This window comes from Octopus bimaculoides, chromosome 9 (genome assembly GCF_046866305.1).
Source record: "Octopus bimaculoides isolate indiv1 chromosome 9, ASM4686630v1, whole genome shotgun sequence".
In the NCBI taxonomy this organism is placed as follows: domain Eukaryota; kingdom Metazoa; phylum Mollusca; class Cephalopoda; order Octopoda; family Octopodidae; genus Octopus; species Octopus bimaculoides.
Window position 1 is genome coordinate 72,352,584 of NC_142936.1, and position 10,000 is coordinate 72,362,583.

A 10,000-nucleotide genomic window follows, 5' to 3' on the forward strand; every position below is an offset into this window, starting at 1 on the left:
GGATTAATTTTTATATTTTCCTCTTCCCTGGTTTCTCATTCTACCCTTTCCTTTTCATGGAAGAGTCCGAGTTTATTTTCGGTCTCTGGAAGCGCTTCTTTGAAGAGAAATTTCTCGCTATCATTAAATTGCTTATTTAAGCGATTGGAGATCCTTATTCTCTGTCTCATAAGGACTCCGTATCTCGGGGAATGATGCTTTTGGATGTAATGGCTCTCCTCTCTGGGACAAATTTAATGCATATGGTTCGCATTACTGACACGAATTCTTTAAGCTTCATTTTCAATGTCTTGCATCTAGAGACTTTTCACTGAAGTATCTGTTTTCAAATTGACTTCCAGTCAGACTTGTAGGAGTTCAGACCTGGATAGGGTTTGGGTGTTATCTTTGTGGAATACATCTTTAATTAGTTTTGGACCATACATCGTTCTATGATGTTTATATATATATATATATATATATATATATATATATATATATATATATATATATATATATATATATATATATATATATATATATATATATATATATGAATATATATATATATATATATATATATATATATATATATATATATATATATATATATATATATATATATATATATATATATATATGTATATATATATATACATACATACATACATACATACATACAGCATACATATGTATGTGTGTGTATGTGAGCGTGTGCGTGCGTGTTTGTGTGTGTGTGTGTGTGCTCTGTGTCTGTGTGTATGTGTGTCTGTGTGTCTGTGTGTAATTGTATATGTATTTACTGCAGAAAACCGACTCACTCTACGCTTACAAAATGTTCTCATATATTTATCTATATATATACATACATACACACACATACACACATACACACCATCGCGCACACACATGTATATATATATGTATATATATATATATATATATATATATATATATATATATATATATATATATATATATATATATATATATATATATATATATATATACACACACACACACCCATATATATATATACACACAGACATAGATATTGCGCACGGAAGTTTTTCTGTAAGATGTATTTGAGAATCATACTTCCGTGTATTTATTTGAAATAGATATTGATCATAGCCCAACACAATTCTAATTAGTTGCACACCACTCTCAGTGAATAATTAACTCAGTTACACAAATTAAGCAGTCTTGTGTGAGATTCATGTATTTCCAGCTCCACCGCCCTACCACGTGTAACTTACACGCAAGCACGCGCGCGCATACACACACACACATACATACACGCACACACATACGCCCATACACAAACGTATCATATATATATATATATATATATATATATATATATGTATATATATATATATATATGAGTGTGTGTCTGTGCACGCATATATATGCTTATATGCATGTATGTGTGTGTATATATATATATAATATCTTTTCTTTTGCTTTTTCCAATCATTAGACAGTGTCCATGCTGGGACATCACTTTGAAGAATTTTAGTCGAAAGAATCGACCTCAGTACTGAAAGACTGATAGTTATTCCATCGGTCTTCTTTGTCGAACAGCTAGGCTACTGGGACATAGATACACCAGTACCAGTTGTCAAATGGTGGTGGTGGGTGACATACACAGACACAGACAGACACGCGGGCGCGCACACACAGACAGACACACACATACACACAAACACACACACACACAATGGGTTTCTTTCAGCTTCCGTCTACCAAATCCACTCACAAGGCTTTGGTAGGCCCGAGTCTATAGTAGAAGACACTTATCCAAGGTGTCATGAAGTGGGACTGGAGTCGTGAGACAAGAGTTTCAAATCGAATCATCTGCTTAAAGAGAATTTGCCAAACAGTGGGCTGGGATTAGACGAAAAAGATAGTTAGAATACGCACCATGTTTACTGAACTTCACTCTACTAGATTTTTCCTTCGGGCTACTTAAAAGATACTCTGCGGTGCAAAAGTGGTAGCAGCCGACAAATTGAGGGCAGCCATTGAACGTGGATTTTGCACAGATATCGAAATAATTATTTCTTGACGTATGCAAATCGATTGTTTTGTGCTGTCAGCGGTTCCTAGACAAGGAAGGTCATCAATTTGCAAACAAACATTCATAAAAATAAAAAATAAAAATTCTGTCCATAGATTTTAGTATATTTTGAAAATGAGATGAATCAACAGTTGATTAACAGCCCAGTCAAGATGGTATTTCTTCATCTCCTACTCTTGTATTTGCACACATTTACAAAATGACCTTCTGAAATGAGCTTCCATTATGCAGCTGAGGAGTACATTTTCATTGCACATCTTATGTGGTGTTCTCACTACATAAATAAATGAAGTTTGTACGAAACGTACGTACTGCTATAACCTAATACACTTTTGTTGCTTTTCTTCAAATATATATATATATATATATATATATACACACATACATACATATGTATGTATGTATGTATGTATGTATCTATCTATCTATCTATCTATCTCCCCCCCCCTCTCTCTATATATATATTTACCTATGTGTATGTGTGTGTGTGTGTTTGATATTAACAATATATGTGTGTGCAGGGAAACAGATAGAGATATAGTTATATAGTAACAGAAAGAGAGAGAGAGAGAGAGACAGAGAGAAAGAGAGAGATGGGGAGAGGGAGAGATAGATAGATAGAGAGAGACAGTGTGTGTGTGTAGGTTGTCTTTCTGCAAAGTTGCTGTTTATAAATAGATACTTGAATCAACATGTACGAAACGTATATTATGAGAAGAAACACTAATACGTTGATAAAGAAGACACACTCGTCTCACGCGATAATTTTAACGGCTTCTTTTTTTGACTTAATTTCTCTTCCTGTTTCACCAATTTTAAAATTTCTTTTTATAGAATGAAGTGTGCGTGTGTGTGTGTGTATTTCTCTTCCCCACCTCTCTCTCTCTCTGTTTTTCTCAATATATTTATATTATTTTCATATATAGAAATATATCTACTTGTGGGTGGAAGTGTCAGTATATATATATATATGTATGTATGTCTCTCTCTCTCTCTCTCTCTCTCTCTCTCTCTCTCTCTCTCTATATATATATATATATATATATACATATATATCTGTATATATATATATCAATATATATATATATATATATATATATATACACACATATATATATGTATGTATGTATATACATATATATATATGTATATATATGAGCATATATATATGTGTATATATGTATATATATATATATGAATATATGTATATATATATATATATATATATATATATATATATATACACCCATATATATACATACATATATACATACACGCACATATACACACGTCTGTGTGCGTGTACGGATGCATGTATGCCTGTATATGTATTTATATGAATTCACGTGTTCATACCAATATCGATATATTTGTACGAAAATCTTCGGTCTGTGTGTGTGCGCGCGTGTGTGTATGTGTGTGTGCTCGTGTGCGTGCACCTCTCTCTCTCTCTCTCTCTCTCTCTCTCTCTATTTATCTCAATCTATTTATTTCTCTACATATGTAGGTGTGTATGTACACAGACAGACACACATAAATATACATACCCATGTGAGTGTGTATGTATGTGTACGCAAGTTGTGTACACATTTGCTGTAGATAACCTTCCGCAAGCTACTAAGTGCGGTAATAAAAACATTTAAATTTATAATAATATTTACATTTATAAATTAAAAATAAATATTTATTTCGTTTTGATTAAAAACATTTGATATTTCCGGCACATCATAATCGTATGACATAATTATATTTAGACCTTCTTTTAAAATATTTTATACGGTGTAGTTGCCTCCATTTAGAATATTTATAAGATATATTTATCATATCGTATTTCTATGACATGTAATAACCATAATCTTATGACCTAATTAACAGACCATTGTGTACAACGTTGTAGTTGAGCAATTTTAGGATATGGCATTTTATAGATTTAGCACAAATTTATGACAAATTATAATCATATGACCTAGCATAGATATATAATATAATTAGTAGATATTCGTATAAAATCATTTGTTGCGTACTTTTAGGATATGATATTGCTATATTTACCATATCATAGTCATGCAATATATCAATTCAATGACATGATCATATGAAATGATCCTAGAGCTTCGTATTTCGTCGCACCCTTTTAGGATATATTTCCTATATATTTATCATGTCACAGACATATGACTTATCATAATCATATGGCCTGTCTTAGTTGTATGGCATAATTAGTAGATTTCGTTTAAACGGTATTTCTGCATTTCATGTATGTTCATCATATCATAGACATATGACGTATCATAATCATATGACCTGCCATAGTTATATGTCGTAAGTGGCTGCGTTCCTTACAAAATGTCTTGGTGTACCTGTTTACATTTTACAGTGAGTTGGAATCAATCCGATACTGAGTCTATCATCTATGATCTAGTCTAGCGCTGGTCTGCCCATGGGCAGGTCCTGTGGATGTGAACTTTCTACAGCACTCTCTATCTGATCTAGAGACGGCCCTACCCTCCCCTACCACCGTTCAGTAGATTACTGGGACTTCGGCTATAATGGCTAGACCTGGGATGACTGCTGGAGTGGTTTCTTGTTGTCTTCTGGGGGCAGGTGGGATTTGAACTCAGAATGTAGAGAGCCGGAAGATATACCATAAAGTATCTCTGTCGACGTGCCAACGATTCTGCCACTTCCCCCATCCAACAGAGCAACGGTAAATGAAGTGTTTTGCTCAGGAACCAACGCATCACCCGATCTGGGAACCGAAACCACGATCTAGCGATCGTGAGTCCAACACCCTAACCACTAGGTCACGCGCCTACACTGTCATTTATCCAACGTTTATTAAAAGCAAGAATGCATGGTTTACATCGTAACTGGGATCAAGAATCGATTCTTCTGCTGAACTGACACCTTATTTTATCGATTCCAGAAGAGGGAATGACAAAGCTGACTTCAGTGAAATTTGAACCCAGGATTGCTATTAGATAATCATCATAGTAAAATACATACACGCTGACATAGCTTTGTGTTTATGGAGTTCGTTCTTCAATCACATGATTCCACATTTGATCCGACTGCGAAGTGCCTTGAACAAAATGTTTTCTTCCATAGTGAATGGTGGACAGAAAAATATACGGAAGCCCATCCGCAGAACTTTTCCCGTATTTGGGTTGTAGAATTAACCAGTTGCCTGATTTAATACCGTCATATGAACACTTGGGTGTCTTTAGGGGAGTTTACTCTGTCACAAGCATTCGGGTCTGATTGGTCCCCAGCTCTGAGTATGACTTACTCGCTCTTATCCTTATCCTCTCACCTCCAGTAACAGAGGGGGTCACGTGTGCTGCTTTTCTTCTTATTAAGTCATTAAAATACCACCCCTATTCCAAGAAAACAAATAGAAACACAGAAATACAAAGATACGCACACACATACTTTCACGCACACGCGAACACATTTCCACGCACACACAGACGCGCATAGAGATACATACAGTTAATTATTAATGAGCTTAGATTCACGTTCTGTGACACGTTTCTTCCGTGGAAGACTGCAGTCATAAAACTGACACGTGACAACATATTAGATTATCGTGGGAAATAGAAGAAGTCATTTCCTAAAAAGATTCAGTTAAATTTGCTTACAACAAGAAACGAGAAGCCAATCTAAAAGGAAATGCAAACAAGCTTTAAATAACATTTGATATCTAAATGAAATTTATAAGACAGATGCCGTAGAGTAAAGTAGAGAGAGAAAGAGAGAGAGAGAGAGAGAGAGAGAGAGAGAGAGAGAGAGAGAGAGAGAGAGAGAGAGAGAGAGGGAGAGAGAGAGAGAAGCTTCTAATTAATGGAACCGATCAAAGAGATTCCGGTACAACCACGCTGATTTGATTTATATCTTTCATCCTATGCTTATTTCGGTCTCCGGACTGCGGCCATGCTGGGGCAACGCAGTGAAGGGTTTAGTCCAGAGAAGGGGAACCTGCAGACTTCCGTCTGCGGCCATTGGTATATTTTCTTTCTTTTTTGACATTGAATATTTTTTTGTCTAAAATCATTATACACCCTAAATTTGCAACACACACACACACACACACACACACACACACACACACACACACATACACACACACAAACGAAAGGAAAGTTAACTGTGTTTAATGAAGTCACTCCCAGAGATTGAAAGCATTTTTCTTTAAACCCAATGAATTCAAACTCAAAGCAACAAGTATATAAAGGTAATATTTCCTTGTCAGCTACACCAGCCTAGTGGGAGTAAGTGACTTCACGTATGATGCACGAAGACTTCCTGTCTCGTCCACCTTTTCATTGTGATCTTAGTAATTGCATAGTCGTGGTCAACTTCATACTGAATTGTTTTGTGAAACTGAGTTAGTAATAAGCCTTATTTGAAACTGTAAGTCCATCAGTGCTTGCGTTAATTTTACAGACTTTCTTTTTATCATTGAGACTTGATAAGTGATACAGTGATCGTATTCATTGCTACTCTGTTAAGCCGACTGCACACTGCTTGAGACAAAACGATCTTAGACAAGACACTATCAATCAGCGCCCGAAACCATGTTCTTGGAATCTTAGTCACAACTTCAACAATTGTCATTATTTTGTGAGATAGGAAACCATAAATATTTAATATTATTTCTGCAGCAATTAGGTAATGATAAATAATAATACTAAACACAGAAAAAAAATGAAAGCTAATCTAGATGTTATTCAGTCTCGGATGGTAGTAACAATTGCTAAAGTTAAAACCAAAAACATGGTTTTGGATGCAAGTTTATCATGTCTTGTCTAAGACTGTTTTATTTGGGTCAGTGTGTGGCCGGCTTTACTAATACATTATTAAACTTTTATTTTTTAAATGGTTTTTCAGAATAAATACAATTCTTTTTAACCCATAATTATGTCAAAAAAATTAAAACGAACTTAGAAAGAAGAAAACAGGATCTTCAATGAAGAATGGAAATTGTAATATTTTTTAGTAAATAATGGAGGCAAAATGTCTTGCTTGTTTTGTGATACCGCAATTGTAACGGTTAAGAAATTCAATGTACAGCAACATTAGGCTCTTCATAAAGACAATAAATATGCCAATATTAGAGGTTGAGTCTCGAAAGATTGCATTGTGGAAATTGAAAGATAGAAAACAAGAGCAAAAACAATTTTTCCAATCTGTGTTGCATCAAGGCAGAAGCCAGCTATAAATTGCATATTTGCTTGGAAAAAAAGGTAAGCCATTCAGCGATGCAGAACTCATAAAAGAATGTATTTTAGAAGTGGTAGGATGTTTAGATCCCGATAAAATCAACAAATATAAAAAGGTGCTTCTTTCAAGAAGGACTAATACAGATCGATAGCATGAATTGGCCTGTAATGTAACAGAATTGTTGGAAAAATATAATCCAAAAAGAAAATGTATATTGCTCAGTAGCTTTGGATGAATCGACAGATTCCACTGATTCAGCACAAGTATTGTATTTCATTTGTGCTATAACTGATGATTTTCAATTATATGAAGAATTATTTGCTTTAGGAAGGATGCGAGAGATAGATATTTTTAACAACTTCAAAGAGCAATGTCATAAAGTAGGACTAAATTTTACTAATTTGGTAAGTATGTGCACGGATGGTGCTCCAGCTATGATGGCTGAAAATGAAGGATTTGTTGCACATCTTAAAAGAGTAACCAAAGAATCAAATGTACTGATTTCTTTTCATTGTATTTTACACCGGCAAAATCTCTGTGAAAAATCTGCCATTTTAAATGACACTTTGCAGAAGGTTATAAGTATTTTAAACTATATTCGAGTAAATGCCCTGAAGCATCGTCAATTCGAAATATGCTGATGATGGATGACGAAGTAATTAGTGTGGATTTGCCTTATCACTAAAAAGTACGTTGGTTGTCGCAAATGAAAGTATTGGTCAAAATTTTGTCTTTACGAAGGCAAATAATTGACTTTTTCAAAGAAAACAACAAACATTGTGATTTATCAGATCCAAATTTTTACAGAGATGTCGCATTCGTATGTGATGTGATGTCAAAACAAAATAAGTTAAACATTTCGTTGCAAGGCAAAAATAAATGTATTTATGATATGTGGCAAAAAATTTGGGCATTTAAAAAAAATTGTCGTTCTTCAAGTTCCTTTTGGCTCAATCAGAACTTTCAGAAGAACACTTTTCTCAGCTTATGAAGGTAATGAGTGAAAATGAAGAAGATATCTATGAATCTTTTGAAGAATATGAGTCAGTTTTAGACTCATTAATAGAAGAATATGATAAAAGATTCAAGGATTTTGAAAAACATAACATCATTCTGAACCTTTCCCGAAGAGTTACAAAGGGATCTTATTGAATTATCTGAAGATAATATTCTGAAATCTCTGTTTGACAAGAGGGAAAATCCGATCGAAATTTGGAAAAATGCGGTAGAAAATCCTCGTTTTCGTGAACATGCACGCCGACTAATTTCCTGTTTCTCTTCAACACACTGTCGTGAAACCACATTCTCGTACTTGACGCAAATCAAGAATTCGCTGAGAACGCAATCGACAGATGAGCATTTGGAGGACCTATTGAAACTAAGAACCACTATGTTAGAGCCTGATATCAAAATGCTTTCTCAAAAAAAAAAAAAAAAGCAAATTCAAAGAAGTCATTAATTTATATAAAAAGTACCTAAATTAAATATTTGAAAATGTTATCTTCTCGATGTTCATAAGCTGTCTTTTTTTTTATAAGATTATCATTCATTTACTTATTTTCTGTATACTTACTTAAATAAAATATTTGAAAATGTCTTCCTTTCGATATTATTTATTTACTTATTATTTGTATAAAAGTACTTGAATAAGATATTTGAAAAGTTATGCTTTCAATTTCTACACACCTGTCTTTCTTTTATTAGATTACTAATAAATTACTTAGAGGATGAAATAACTAAAAAAAAAGGAGAAAAATAATTTGTTCGATGCGGTTTCTATGAGGGATGATGAATTGTAGGGTGACTTTCATGCACAAAAAGGTCCCCCATCCCTGGTTCAGTCGAACAAATCGCCCCGCTTCCCTCCTTATTCTTTCGAGTCTTTTTGTTGAACCGCTAAGTTAAGGGAGCGTAAACAAACCAACACAGGCTGGTGACAAATACAAAAAGTAACACACATTCATAGATATATACACACATATGTGTGCGTATATAGATACATATGTATAGGTATGTATATGTCTATGTATATATATATATATATATATATATGTATGTATATATATATATATATATATATAATAATTTTTCCAGAGGATGTAGCAACCGTTACCAATATAGCATAAGAACTTACCTTAGGAGATCATTAACTAGATTCCTTAAGGGTCGTTCTCACAGTTTATATTTATATTATAAGGTTTTTAAACTTTTAAATTTTCATATTCAAAAGAGACAGAGACGTCAAATTCGATATATCGATTTATGAATATTTAAAAGTTTTGAAAATTTAAAAGTTTAAAAACCTTATATATATATATATATATATATATATATATATATATATATATATATATATATATATATATATATGTATATATATATATATGCGTCTGAGGAGAGCGGTTTCTTTCAAATTGATGTAATGTTTTTATCGAGCGATTAAATGGAGTCGCTTGAAACGGCCGTAATGCATTGATAACTGGATTTCCTTGTTATCTATTTGCTATATATATATATATTTTTTAATCCAGCTATGTAGTAGACTATCAAAAGCTTTTTTATAATCTATCCAGGCTATCGACAAGTTTTTGTGTCGATTGTGATAATCTTCCAAGGTCATCTTATTGATGAGTATCTGATCTTTACAACCATAGAACCCACGTTTATATCCTTTTTGCTCATTAGGAAATACTCTCTTACTTGTTTCAGTCATTT